At 35.7% G+C, this 15,111-nt stretch overlaps 1 pseudogene across 1 annotated transcript in view; it reads left to right on the top strand.

Annotated features, from left to right (window-relative positions):
* Positions 1-837: 837 nt before the first annotated feature.
* The window catches only part of LOC306855534 (DNA repair protein RAD50-like), a 33,857-nt pseudogene continuing 19,583 nt past the window's right edge, over positions 838-15,111 (top strand). Inside the window, exons 1-8 of the transcript XR_013785882.1 lie at positions 838-968; positions 1,449-1,593; positions 2,025-2,197; positions 4,605-4,809; positions 6,909-7,037; positions 7,772-7,937; positions 10,763-10,956; positions 11,154-11,216. The product of XR_013785882.1 is annotated as a DNA repair protein RAD50-like (transcript). The remainder of the gene's footprint in view (positions 969-1,448; positions 1,594-2,024; positions 2,198-4,604; positions 4,810-6,908; positions 7,038-7,771; positions 7,938-10,762; positions 10,957-11,153; positions 11,217-15,111) is intronic.

Below are 15,111 nucleotides of genomic sequence, written 5' to 3'. Positions count from 1 at the left end.
AAATTCTGGCCGATTTGTGAATGTGAATATAAACAACAGAATATGCCAAAAACACAGTGATTTTGAAAATATATATTTGAATAAAATAGAACTGAGAATAAATTGTATTATAGGCACGTATAGCAGGCGAACTGTTTCATCTCGTGACATGAGCGTTTGATGTGCTTTTATAGCTAAACGTGAGCTGCTAATAAACCATAGTCGTCCTCAATCACAGTTCACAGCTACTAAGCTGACAAATAGCTACAAATCCTGTTTTGATGTGGGCAGTTATATGAGCTGTTGTACTTCAGTCAAGAAAAGTTAATTAAATTAAATTGCATTTGTGTGGTCACAGGCTTCGGGGGAACTAAGTGAATATCATTATTTTGCAATATTATGTAATTATAAATATATTGACGTATTTCAAGTATTCGCATGAAATAAAAATGATCACTGTGTATTCTGGGATTTGTAGTTTCTTGATGTATTACGTGACGGCGACTTGAATGCGGAAGTACGTCACTGCGCCGACGTGACTTCTTTTTATGTGGAGCTTACACCCTTGTTGTTTACCCAGTGTGAGGTATTCTAATAAAATTCTATGCTATTTTATATTCCTTTTTTATATCTTTGCTAGCCCAGATGCATCGTTATTATCTGAACGCATTATTAAATACATATGCCATAATTTTGATTATTTTTGCAACTTCACAGGATTTTATTAGTAAGTTATAACGTTAGCTAGAGATCGACAATTTAATTTTCTAGTTCCTGTTATTTAAAATGTAAAGTTTTAATTATGTGCACTGATTTTCACTGCATTTAATTTATATCACTTCAAAGCACTGGTCCGAAATGTCTAAGATTGAACAGATGAGTATCCTGGGATAGTGAGGAGTTTTGGAGTTGAGGATAAAGACAAACAAGTGATCACCTTCTTCAGCCCTCTGACGGTCCTTGTGGGACCTAATGGAGCTGGAAACACGGTTTGTATATTGCTGTCAGTCAGATTGCTTGCAACAGCCGTTTTAGGAATAGTTTGTGGCTTGGTCTTAGTGACGCTTTGTGAAATACTCTTAAAGTACAAATTCCTAAATTTAGTATTGACATATTATTTGTAAGATTTTCTCCTAAATCTGCGAGTTATGAGCTACTTTTTGCCTTAAGATGTTTTGTGAATACAGGCCCTGTTTATTATAAGCAACCACTTTAAATGCTAGAGCTCTTTAAAGCAGGAAGGGTTCTGATTGGCTGGCAATTTGTATCGCTCATCGGCTGAAAAAATAAAGTAAATTGAAAGTGATTCTGATGCCATCATTCCTCTATGCCATTATTGTTATAGTTGTGGTGTGTACTCTGCTATTCTTTTAATAGAACTATTTTGTATAACTTGGTTATTGTTTTTAGTGTGAACAAAAACTAACAATAACTACGTGTTAATACTGAGGGCCCGTATTCTGTTGTAGGATGCCCATGAGACGGATGTACAGGCGCAGATCAGACTCCAGTTTAGAGACGTGAATGGCGATCCTGTGGATGTCCTGAGGTCTATGCAAAGCACACAGAAGGGCATGAGTTCAAAACCCATGATGGTGTCATTAAAAGGTTCAAGTGGGTTTTCACTGTTGCATACTGTTTAAAAGTCATTCATGTGATTGAAAAGCTGAATTTGCGGCAGACGTTACTTCAGTCTTCAGTGTTATGTATGTCACTCAAGAAACATTTGCTATTTTTATTAATGATGAAAACAGTTGCTCTGCTTAATATATTAGTGCAAACCATAATACTTTTTTTTCATGATACTTTAATGAATACAAAGGGAAAAAACTGCATTATTTGCAATATAAATATTTTGTATCATTAAATGTTTTACTTAATTTTGATCAATCAAAAAAAATTAAAATAAAAACATATTTCTATTTATACCATTTTTTTACTACCAATTTTTTTACTCCCACTTGGGCTTTGAAATTTGTACATTATGGTCCCTGTCGGAAGGACCACATTTGTCATTAATATGTCTTGACCTCTCTTGCTGTCAGGCATGGAGAGAAAGTGGGCCGGAGCTATAAATGTGCTGAAATGGACCGTGAGATGATCTCAGCGCTGGGCGTCTCCAAGGCTGTAATCAACCATGTCATCTTCTGTCCAACTGGCCTCTCAGTGAAGGAAAAGCCCTCAAGCAGAAGTTTGATGACATTTTCTCAGCCACAAGGTATATTGATCTGGGCCCGTATTAGGGCTGTGCAATTAATCGCATGCGATTGTCATGCGCATCTCATCAGTAAAGCCGGTTCAGTGAATGGCAGTAAATCGCCATCACCTGCTTTGAAATGGAGCGGCATTTACTACACATAGCCATAGTTCACCGACAAGCTAGGCAATTTCGCATTCATAATCGAATGCGATTCGTCCGCGATTATGAACGCGAAATTGCCTGTCAGTGAACTACAGCTCTGTGTATTAAATGCCGCTCCATTTGAAAGCAGGTGATGGCCCTAGCCCATATTCACAATACATCTTTAGGCTAAAAGTAGCTCATAACTCACTGATTTAGGAGAAAATCTTAAAAAATAATGGGCGCGTGTCAGGACTTTAGGACTCCTAAATCTGTGAAACGTTAAGAGTAGTGAAGAGGACTCCTAAGTCACTAAGACCAAGCCACAAACTAGGCCTAACCTCCCTGTTGAAAAAAAAAATAGAAACCATCACAGAAATTCTAATGGTTTCCACTACAATTGCCATTACAAACATTACAAACCATCAACTTTTGAGAATTGGGTCAATTGCGTGAGTCTCACGCTGAATGCGTGAGAGTTGGCAGCCTTGCTGTTATTTAAAAGGCTGTTTATATGAATATTCACTGTTGGTTTTTGAGAAGCACACATGTAAGAGGCTGACAATTATCTGAACATATACTTGTTTAATTAGTGACACTTAGCCTGCATTTTAAAAACTTTATTTGAATTTGGCAATTAACATTTTTATTTTTAAATCTTTATTTGAATATGGCAACATAATATTGCGCTCTTCAATATTTCTATGAATAAATCTCTGACAGAGACTACCAGCCAATCACTGTGTGTATAGTTAATAAACATGTTGACGTCATCCATAGCAACGAGGTCAACGCCGCCACCTTACTCTTAGCTTAAGACTTCTCTCTATTCCTTAGTAAAAGTTGGTCTCAGCAGCTTTGTGAATAGGTTTTAAAGGAACACTCCACTTTTTTTGGAAATAGGCTCATTTTACAACTCCCCTAGAGTTAAACAGTAGCGTTTTACCGTTTTTTTTATGCATTCAGCTGATCTCCAGATCTGGCGGTAGCACTTTTAGCTTAGCTTAGCATAGATAATTGAATCGGATTAGACCATTAGCATTTGGTCATCAAAAATGACCAAAGAGTTTAGATAATTTTCCTATTTAAAGCTCGACACTTCTGTAGTTTCATCGTGTACCAAGACCGACGGAAAATGAAAAGTTGCGATTTTCTTGGCCGATATGGCTGGGAACTATATTCTCATTCCGGCGTAATAATAATCAAGGAATTTTGCTGCTGTACCATGGGTGCAGCAGGCGCAATGATATTACGCAGCGCCTGAAAGTAGTCCCCAGCTATATCATAACTAGTTACCAAGCTGGGGACTACTTTCAGACACTACGTAATATCATCTATGATATACTTTTAAGCCAAGCTAAAAGTGCTACTGCCAGACCCGGAGATCGGCTGAATGGATTCAAAAACGGTAAAGCTTGACTGTTTAACTCTAGGGGAGTTGTAAAATGAGCATATTTCCAAAAAAAGTGGAGTGTTCCTTTAAGAGAAAACTCTCAGCTAAAAACTTTTACTGCTATTTAGGAGAACTCCTAAATGTTTTGTGAACAGGCCCTCCTCGACCACAGGCTTCTCCCTGATGCTGAACATTTTCTGAAAGCTGAATAAATAAGCTTTCCATTGATGTATGGTTTGTTAGGATCAGACAATATTTGGCCGAGATGCAACTATTTGAAAATCTGGAATCTGAGGGTGCAAAAAAATTCACCTTTAAAATTGTCCAAATGAAGCAATGCATATTACTAATCAAAAATTAAGTTTTGATATATTTATGGTTGGACATTTACAAAATATCCTCATGGAACATGATCTTTAGCTACTTAATATCCTAATGGAAAAAAAAGAAATCTTTTTTTTTTATTGCATTTTTTTTTTTATGCATTTTATCTCAAAAGATCTAGGAAGATTGGTTCTTACTAATATCTACACAATATATAATATGTTCTTACACCAGTAAGTGGCGCTAAATGGGTGTTTATTAATGTTTTTTTGGAGAGAAAGTAAATCTGTGCTTAGCTATAATATATAACATATTATCTTTGCTCAGTTACAACTAAAACAGTTGACATTCAGTGGATTCATTATTTGATTCATTTTAATTATCCATTCAAATATATAGTTGAGCAGGCTAACTGACATTAATTATTTGTTAAAACCCTATTAAACTAAATTTGTAGTTATTTAGTTTCTTTAGCATTTCGTATGACTTTTTGTATTTTGTCTTTTACACATATTAAGGAAGCATCACAGCTAAATGCCAGAAAATAACCAAAACTTTTGCTTGAAGGTATATTAAGGTATCGGAGACCCTGCGGGCACTGAGGATGAAGCAAGCCAGCATTGTTAAAACCTGCCAGACGGAGCTCAAGTACCTGAAACAGAACAAAGATAAAGCCCAAGAGATTAGAGAGCTGCTGTCCACTAAAGAGGCTCCGCTGGCTTCCTCTAAAGAAAGTGTTCAACGCATCGAGAGTCAAATTGACCCACTGGAGGTGAGACACACAGAATTTGTCAAAAAAAACAACATTGCAATAAAGGAATTTTTTATGGAGCAGTTCATTCAGTGTGCGGACATTACGGTTGTTGTTTTTTTTTACTATAATTTAAAAAAAATTTGTCCTGCACCTGAGCCCTATTCGGGTTTGGGGGATGTGCGCAACTTTTTCACTTTACACACAGAATTTGTAACACCAATTTTTATGCTGACTCGAAAGATTAAATGCCATGGGATTTTTTTTTTTAAATCTGTGGCAGTTCATTGTTTTGCTAAATAAATTTTTAAAAATATTTAATGTGTGTGATTTTAATGCAGATTACGGTACCAGTTACAGCATATTAGTGTTGTCACGATACTGGAATTTCTAACTTTGATACGATACCTTGAAAAATATCGATATTCGATACCATTTTCGATACCACGGTGAAAAAAACTGCCACAATATTAAGGGGGTAATTGTTTTAATTTAAAGATAAATGTAACAAGTCGAGAACATGCGGTATATTTTACATGAACAAAAAAATGTCTTGAGGTACTGCATTTGTTGATTTATTTATTAATCTTTTATTAATCTTAGTTAAATGTTAATTGAAACTAACGTTTACTAATACATGTACTAATTAAAATCCAAAGTTCTATTTGTTGATATTCTCATTTGCTTCATAACCAAAATATTTCCAGATATAGGGCCCTATGAAATCCGTTTTATTTTTCCCCAAATTCCGTTTTATTTTTTTCTACATTCAATTTTTAATTTTTCTGGATTCCGTTTTTTTCTGTTTGAATTTTTCTGGACTTTTTTTTTAATGGTCAAATTAAATGCTATTAATCTAAAAGCATGTCTAATTCATGAAAATTATACAATTTAACATTTAATTTATTAAAAGTGTAACAAAAATGACACGTTTAGGGCCGTATGAAATGTTTTATTTTTTTCTCACCTTATGTTTTATTGTTACCAAATTCTGTGTTTTAGCATGTCTATTATTTGAATGCATACAAACTATTTTTATTTATTCTTACAGTAGCCTTATGAAATGTGTTTTCCCCCTCAGAAATTCTGTGTTGTGTATTTAAATTTTACTGGATATCAGATGAAGGCATAAAACAATTTCAATTAATTTATATTTGAATTAATGAAAATTAAACATTTACATTTTTGGCAAATGAAGGGGATTTACTATTAAAATAAAAATATTTTTTGACTATTTATTTAAAAAAAATTAACAGTAGTAGTAGTAAGTAGTAGTATTATGTACATTCTACTAAATAATAGTAATATAGCCTATTTCTGGCACACGGTCTTTAATAGGCTAAGTTAAACCGAACTTTTATTTTGACGGGTTGCCGTGAATACTTTTAAAGTTCTGTGTGTGTATGATATGACGCTAGTTTTACTCAAATTAAATGGTAAAATGCTCGTAAAGTGCCTTTCAGATCAGTTCTGGAGATATTGTTGATGTATTTATGTCCTCATTGAGACGGCAGACGCTGAAATCACCGCGAGCGCCACATTAGTAAACACAACCGCACGTGCAGCACATTCACACAGAAACGCGCAGAACATGCAGGATTCATATTTAAATCCACTTTTGCAGCTTAATATTTACAGATACTAGTCCATATCGCGATTTGATTTAAGTGTAATGACCTACTTTTGATTAATTCATCCAAACTTTGACAAATTCCGTGACATTCCGCGTTAAACTGTAAATTCCGTGTTTATGACTGGATTCCGTGGCGTTCTCTGCATCGCGGAGATCATAGATCCCTACAGATAGCGCTCCTGCTGTGTTCTTTAACAACCAGAGCAGTCATCTTTCTATTCACTTCACTTTTGCTATTTAACCAGAGCGAAGGAGACGAGTGCGGTCACGTGTGGTGCTTGTCCACGCGCCTTTGCAGAGAAGTGAAAGTGACACCTCGGATAGTATCGATACTTCGGGAAATTAATATTGGTACCGTTCAGATATTTCAGTATCGATATTTATCGAAATATTGATATTTTTGACGACACTACAGCATATACCACAGTTAAATTTTAACCCAAAGGCTTATGCATATTTTCCAAACACATTTTCCTCATATTTTCAGAATCGAATGTATGACATAGACAACAGCCTCAGGAAAGTGACGATGTTGGATAATGACATCAAAGCTTTGGACAGCAGGAAGAAACAGATGGAGGATGATAACCGGGAACTAGAGGAAAAGATGGAACAGGTAATCAAAGTATATACAGTATATATATATATATATATATATATATAAGAAATGTAATCAGTAATGAAAGTTTCACTACTATCAGTATTAGTCATAAATGCTAGATAATGATCGTCTGAAAGCAGAGGAAGTGCTTTGCACAGAAAACATGCACAGGATGTTCAGTAATGGATGTCTACTTGTGACATTTTTCATTTTATGGTGAAACAAGGCGTTTGCTTTTGCAAGCTTATATTTCTTTTCAAGTTCAGCCTCTTTCTCTCCTCAATTATTTATTCTGTATCTTTAAATTGTTCTAAAACAGAGACACTTATTTATTATTACTTAATATTAATAATATATATTGGCAGTCACAGCCTAATGTTTAGAGAGTCAGACTTGTCACAGGTTCAAGTCTCAGTACTGGCAGGAATTGTAGGTGGGGAGAGAAGAATCTCTCTTCCACCTTCAGTACCCACAACTGAGGTGACCTCGAGCAAAGTACTGAACACCCAATTGCTCCCCGGGTGCCCCACTACTTGCTCCTGTGTGTATGCACTCTGTGCATTTATACCTTCTGGTCTGGAGAAATAGTTTTTTGTCTGCATTACAATGAAAACTAATACCATGTTTACTCAAAATATCAACTAAAAGGAGCATGTATATCCAAAAAACAAGAGGCCTAAGACAAAGCCTTGCGCCACACCATTTGTTCATTCATTGAGGAACCCTGACTCTTTGTTGTGCTGTTTTAGGTGTTCCAGGGCACAGATGATCAGCTGCAGGACATGTATCAGAACCACCAGAAGACTGTGAAGGAGAAGGAACGGAGACTTACGGAGTGCCAACGTGATCTTGAACGTGCCGGCCGAGAGTGCCAGAGGATGAACCGCATCAAACCTGACCTGCTAGTTGAGCAAGGTAGTCAGATTTCCCTTTATGCATCAGAGATTGATGTATGTACAGTATCTCACAGGAGTACACCCCTCACATTTTTGTAAATATTTTATTATATCTTTTCATGTGACAACACTGAAGAAATGACACTTTGCTACAATGTAAAGTAGTGAGTGTACAGCTTGTATAACTGAACTACGCTGGACGATGGCATCACTGAATTCAATAATGAAATGCCTTTAACTGAAAATTGAGTGTTTAATCTTGCCGTTTTACATTATTGACACACTATTTTGATATTGTGCATTTGCTTTGACACAATTTTCAATGTTAAAAGCGTTATATAAATAAAGGTGACTTGACTTGACTATAACAGTGTAAATTTGCTGTCCCTTCAAAATAACTCAACACACAGCCATTAATGTCTAAACCGCTGGCCACAAAAGTGAAAATTTCCAAATTGGGCCCAAAGTGTCAATATTTTGTGTGGCCACCATTATTTTCCAGCACTGCCTTAACCCTCTTCGGCATGGAGTTCACCAGAGCTTCACAGGTTGCCGCTGGAGTCCTCTTCCACTCCTCCGTCAGAATCAGAATGAGCTTTATTGCCAGGTATGTTTTTACACATACGAGGAATTTGTTTTAGTGACAGTAGCTCCACAGTGCAACAAAATAACAGCAACAGGACAGGACACAGATAATAAAAAATAAAAATAAAATAAATAATGGACAAATATACAAAAATGGACAATGTGCCAAATAGCACAAGCACAATATACAAAATAGACAATTTGGTATGTACAGGTATGTTAGGTGCAAATTTGATGTGTGTAAAATAAAAATAAAAAAGTATGATAGTGTTATGTGTAGAGATCGACCGATATATCGATTTACCGATATTTTTCCCGATATTTAAGCATTTTTTCATAATCGAATATCGGTTTTGTAATATCAGATTCCCCGATAAACACCGCCATCTTGTGGACGTTTTCAGAATTGCGCGCAGGATCGCAATTGCAGCGCATCTGAGGGGAGACGAGACAGCAATGGCGTGCAGGTACTTGATTTGCTGTAGTTAGTAAACTATTTAATATTACAGGCATTAATGCACAAATTAGATGTATTACATAAATGCCTGATATATAGTTTAAATGCAACTTGGCTCTAAGAAATATGATAAATAAGATACTCTGTCAAGCCCTGTCCCTATAAAGATAGGCTATAACTTTGCCTGAAATAACACAGCCATGAATTAGCACATGGTGGAAATAAAAGCGCTGAATTTAATTCTCTCTGTGGTCTATTAGTCTCGTGAAGTCGGAGTCACATTGATAATCCGTCAAGTCCTCTCTCAATAAAGACGTAACTTTGCATGAATTAAATAATACAGCCATGAATGATTGCACGTTGGAAAGAAAAGCATTGAATGTAATTCTCTCTCTGTTGTCTATATGCTCATCATTAGTCTCGTGAAGCCGCTTTCATATTGCAGTTCACTCAGCGGGTTGATGCTCAAGAAATGCTCCAGCTCGGACACCGCATGTAACTTTTAACAAGATTCACTTTTTTGAAGCACCCTAAATTGTATTAACACTTACTATATAACCATTATTTAGTTTATAAACATCTAAATTAATACAACTCTATGGAAATTAATTATTTATTATCTCCGCGATCGATCGCAGTTTGAGTAGCCTATAGTTCTGTGTAAATGCATATAAACCGCTCTGTCAGCAGCATAATTTAGAGCATGCCAGTTGAGAAATGCAATAAAATACAATGCTTGTTATATTCCAATATTCCAGAGAATATTATTCCGTGAATTAACATTATCCAGTGAATTATTCTTCACTCTTTATCCTATTAAACAACTTAAAAAACTGTTTTTAAAAATGAAGTTGATATGACTCCTTTCCTTTATTTTCTCCATTTGAAAACATTAGACTTTCTATGTTCATTTTGCTTACTGCTAATATTAGTGTTGCTGCTAAAGCTTTTTATAAATAAAATGTTTTTTATTGTTGTAATACGAAGATTACATTTAACATGACAGGGCTCTAGACTGCGACCAAAATGGTAATTGTTTGCGAGTTAAAATTTGACGTGGTCGCATTTGTACGAGTGCCAGGTCTGCGCTACTCCAAAGCGTCTGCTTCATGCAGCGCGCGCTGCCAGCCGCAGCACATTATAGCAGGAGTCAGATTACACTGATCACGTGAAGAGAGGTGCTTTCAGCGCGAGCGCTTCAGTAGAGCCTGCTTTATACTGGCCGCTTCAGTAGAGCCTGGTTTATACTCGCCGCGTCAGCACGAGCGTGAAGGTGCGCGTCGTGGATGGAGCGCAACGGATGGATTTGTTTTCAAACTAAAGCAAAAGACCGCTTCTTAAACCAGAGAAGGTGAACATGCTGGTATTCTTGTAGAAAAAACATGCAAGTCCTGTCAGCGACAGCCAGTTTAGTTTTACTTTTCTTTTTGTTTTCGTTTTGAGAAGCTTGTTATCTTTGCTGTTTACCTCAGGTTATGCTGCTTTCCTTAATTAAATATATATATATATATATATATATATATATATTAATATTTATTTGCTTCCTCAGAGTTTGCTAAACATTCTGTAATATACTAGGTATATAGTACAGCATGTGGTGTGTCCTATGCCATGCCTCGTCTTATTCGTTTTTGTTGATAAATGTTATGTAAGAGTTTGTCATCGTCAACGTACTGTTTTATTGTTGTTGCGCTTTTTAATTAAGAATAACAATGAATCCATCTTTTGTTATTGCCTTTTTGCAGCACATTTGAATTATTCTTTCTAAGAGCTGTTCATCATCATTTTTTGTTCGTTTGAAGGCCGTCTGCAGTTGAAGGCAGATAGACACACACAAAACATTAAAAAGAGGGACACCCAGGTCAAGAGCTTAGCATCTTTCCTGGAGTTGGAGGGTTATGACCGAACCCCTCTTAAAGAACGACAGCTCCAGAGCTTCCACAGACAAGTCAAAGAGAGACTGGACCAGGACACAGAGACCCTCAACCAAACTATGGTATGTTTTGAGTAACACTTTATAATAACTCTAACTATATTATATACCATGGTGTTTATTTAGTTAGTGCTTAACAGAAAGTCAATATAGAAAATAATAAAATCAGACAAAACTTTTTATTTATCAGTTATAAATTCAATATTAGTATTGTAACATGTTGCCATTTTTTTGTAATAATTTTTTTTATTTGTTTTCAGCATGATATGCTGGAGAAAGAGGCACAGAACCAGCAAAGCATCGACATTCTCAAGAAGACCAAGGTGAGCTCGCATACCATCACTCTTTTGTCCATTAGTGGCCAATCCCCACTTTAATGCCAAAACAAATACAACAAAGAACATAAGTTTGATTTGACTACAAATTTCACAGTCGAATATTCGCAGACGCTTTACGAAACGAGGATCATGCCATTTTGGCAAGACAGGTGTGCTCAATGTCTGATTTAATCTACTGGCTTTCTCCCAATAAGGTAATAGACTGCCTATTATGATAATGCTGTAGGCCTAAATGTGAATGTGAAAAGAAAGAAGCTTTTAATAAATATTTTTAATGTGTGTGAATAAATCCAACCACCCCTGTGACAGATTTAAGTTTCACTTTTCATGATCCGACAGAGGAGCAGCAGGTATTTAAATCTTTAACAAGACTCAAATTGACACAGGCAGAGTGAAAGACTGGATTTTTTTCGATCAGGTAGGGTACAAAATTTCAACATTTGAACCGGATCTAATTAGATTTTTTGGATGCTGTGACTAGGGGATGCAACAATACAATTTTTTCAAAACCGATCCGATCCCGAAAATTCAGAGTATCTGCGATACCGATTATTTTTTTTTTTAAAGAAAAATAACAAATGAAAAAATATGATCATGATCTATGATCTAATCTAATCATGATCTATGACAAAAATACTATTATAAACTAGGTTAGTGGATAATTCAGCAGCAAAAGATACTCTAGAAAAATCACGGGTGCACAATTTTATACAATCTAGAGAAACATTTTTATTTACAAATAAAAGTGAATAAGTGTAGGACTAAATCTGGTAAAATGTTACACATTGCTCTTTGTCTTGTTGTAAAATACATTGATGAAAAAACAAGTAAATGCATTTATATATAAATATATACTAATAAAATTAAAATACATTTCTTTTAAATGTATAGCACAGTAATGAAGGTAGCAACATATGATAGATAGGACAGAACAAGAAAGACTATTTATAATCTTTCATTGCGCAAAAGCTTTATAATATGAAAGGCTCCAATACCGAGCGGCACAAAGGGCTTATGCACATCTCGTGCGTAAAATGATGCGCTTGAAACGGCAGAGTTTCAGCGTTTTGACTGTAGTAACCGTACGCAAGACGCAGTTTGAATGCTGAATGGAGGATGACAGACAGCCGCGACGGAAAGAAGAGTTTAGGTAAACTTGAATTTAATGTCTTAAATATTCATCTGTACCTCAACACTGAACTATTGAACAGCTGTAGAACACTTGCAATATAGTGCATGAAAACTTTTTGGTGCTTTATAATGTTTTGTGCCTTTCGTGGGGCTCAACAATAACACAGAGTATACGCACAATATCGGATTTGGATCGGTCTCGTCTGACCGATACCCGATCATGCAGAAAATGACTGTATCGGAGCCGATACCGATACTGAGTATCGTATCGATGCATTCCTAGCTGTGAACATAGGTGCTGAAAAACTCAATATTATCTATTCACTATTGATATATCATATTGGCAAAACAGATCCAATCCATATTTGTGTTTGCACTCTGGAAAAAAAATGTAAGGTTTATTTTTGTCCAGTGCAAGCTTGCGAATCCTCTCATTATAACAAAACTTTATGAGATTGCGCGAAGAAGAGGAGAGACATCTTATTAGTGATTTTAAATAGAGTGCTCTTTGTGTGCTTTCTAGGCTATATATAATACATTCAGAATTTTTATGAAACTTTTATTTTTCGGCAACATACATTCTGCAAAGTTTTAAGAATGACATGTGCATATTTTTGTGGGATTCAAACTTAAAATAGTAATGGACGGGACAAAAATGTACATGAAAATTCATGTGCATTGAGAGCACACTTTCTAAAGAATCCTCACCGGGGCTGGATAAAACCAGCTGTGTTGGAGCAGTTTTCAAGGCAGCTCATCTTTGTGCGATCGCATGCAGTTTTGTAGCAGTAGGCTATGCTTCAAAGCCAGAAAAATTACCAGGATTTGTTCATTTCCTCCATGAAAATCTTTATACAGTTTAGGGATGCACGGTATACCAGTACTGGAAAAATACCGGTATATATTATGTTTCAAACGGTACGATATCATAATTTTGCTCAATTCGGTATTTTATACACTGCTGTTGCGAAGTGCACCTGTAAGTGGCAGTGCTTCCCAAATTGCTGCGCAACTGGTAAATGTCAGAACAGAAAAACGTGATGGATCAAATAGATAACGCACCCGAAATTAATAAATAAAGAGAACAGTAGAAGTGAAAAATGGCATTACTTTGGATACAAAACAGATGACAAAGGTGAAGGAACTGACCTTACTGCACCTGTATGTAAGCGTTGCTATAAATCATTGCCACAGGAGTCAACACATCAAACCTTGTTAAGCATTTGTCGCTTGCTCATCCTGATCTTTTCGAGAATTAAAATATCGGCAGGTGAGTGCATCATTCATAAATGCAGATTTAATTTGAACTTGTATTTACATCTGATCAACGCACATACAGGTGTGATACAGTAAGTTCAAATGTGCATGTGTGACACGTTAGAACCAGTGAAGTTTTGGTCACGTAGCTAATATATGTACTTGCATTTCATACAATCTAATAATTGAATTTGAATTAAGCGAGAGTTTTGCTATATTCATTTTAGTATCAATAATACGAAGGGAATGTTTCTACCGCACCGCCGACCGCTAATATGAAGCAGCCAAGAGAGCGAGAGAGTGAGATTTATATTTAATGCTTTTTTCTTTGGTTATCTGAGTCTGAAATCTAAGAACAATCTGAGAGAGAGAGAAATAATGTGGTGATTTTGAATATTACTTTGACCGTTAGAAGTTGTTTTTGTTTTTTTTTCTTCAAACTCAGTCAAAATGTAACCAATGTTCCCTGTAGGTTTTTTTGTTACAGTTTGATACAAAGGTATTAAGATATGAATCTGTTTTAATTATTATTATTTTAATAAAATAGTTTTCAATTCACTTATCTTTTGAGGCTGGATATTTGTCACCTAGGTATCGATTTAGTATCGATACCTAGGGATTACATTCTGGTATTGCACCGAAGCCAAAATGATGGTATCGAACCATCCCTAATACAGTTAGAGTAAAACTTGCACAGAGGCTTCATCGAATACTTCTTGCATCTGTTGATTTCACCTTATGTGCGGATTATGTGGTGTTTTATTTAGTGCAAATCTTCAGTTCCATCAGTTCTGATAAGTAATAAACATCTACAAAACACAAAACATTATTTACCCTGTTTATATCTGCGAGGCGTCTGTTACACATTTTCCCTGTGTGTTATCGTCACTATTTATGACTGTAGAATGTAATGTATTTTGCCCAATCCTTAGATGATTTGACTATCAGTCGACTATCGGCAAGATTCGACAATTCTGATTTGACTATGTAAATCTTTAGTCAGGGACACCCCTATACCATACTAATACCATACCAATGTTTTTATGAACTGTTGAATTCGTTTCACAGAGATGTTTCTCGTGGCCACATAAACAATGCTTTAAAGTTCAAATTTGGGTTACGTACTAGACAATAATATATGCCACAAAATCATTAATATTAATAGATGTGTATTACAGGGTTCGTACGGTCATTAAAAACTTGGAAAAGTCATGGAATTTTAAGACAGCAATTTCCAGACCTGGAAAACTTTTGGGAAAATAAATAAACCCAGTAAGTTTTGGAAAAGTCATGGAAAATTTTTGCACGGTGCACAATTGTGCATATATTGAATAGTTTGCAATGTTTTACTCATTCCCACAGCTTTCGAGTTTAAAATTAAGGAATTTCCTGCACACATTTATGTTTCTCATTGAGATAGCACACGTACATCTGCAAGATGTCTGTTAAAGATCTCTTGATCTGGAAAGCATCTGCTGTCTACAAACGTCTG

This window comes from Barbus barbus (assembly GCF_936440315.1).
Source record: "Barbus barbus genome assembly, chromosome: 36".
Lineage (NCBI taxonomy): Eukaryota > Metazoa > Chordata > Actinopteri > Cypriniformes > Cyprinidae > Barbus > Barbus barbus.
The sequence above is the reverse complement of the archived record's forward strand: the minus strand, read 5'-3'. Positions and strand labels throughout refer to the sequence as shown.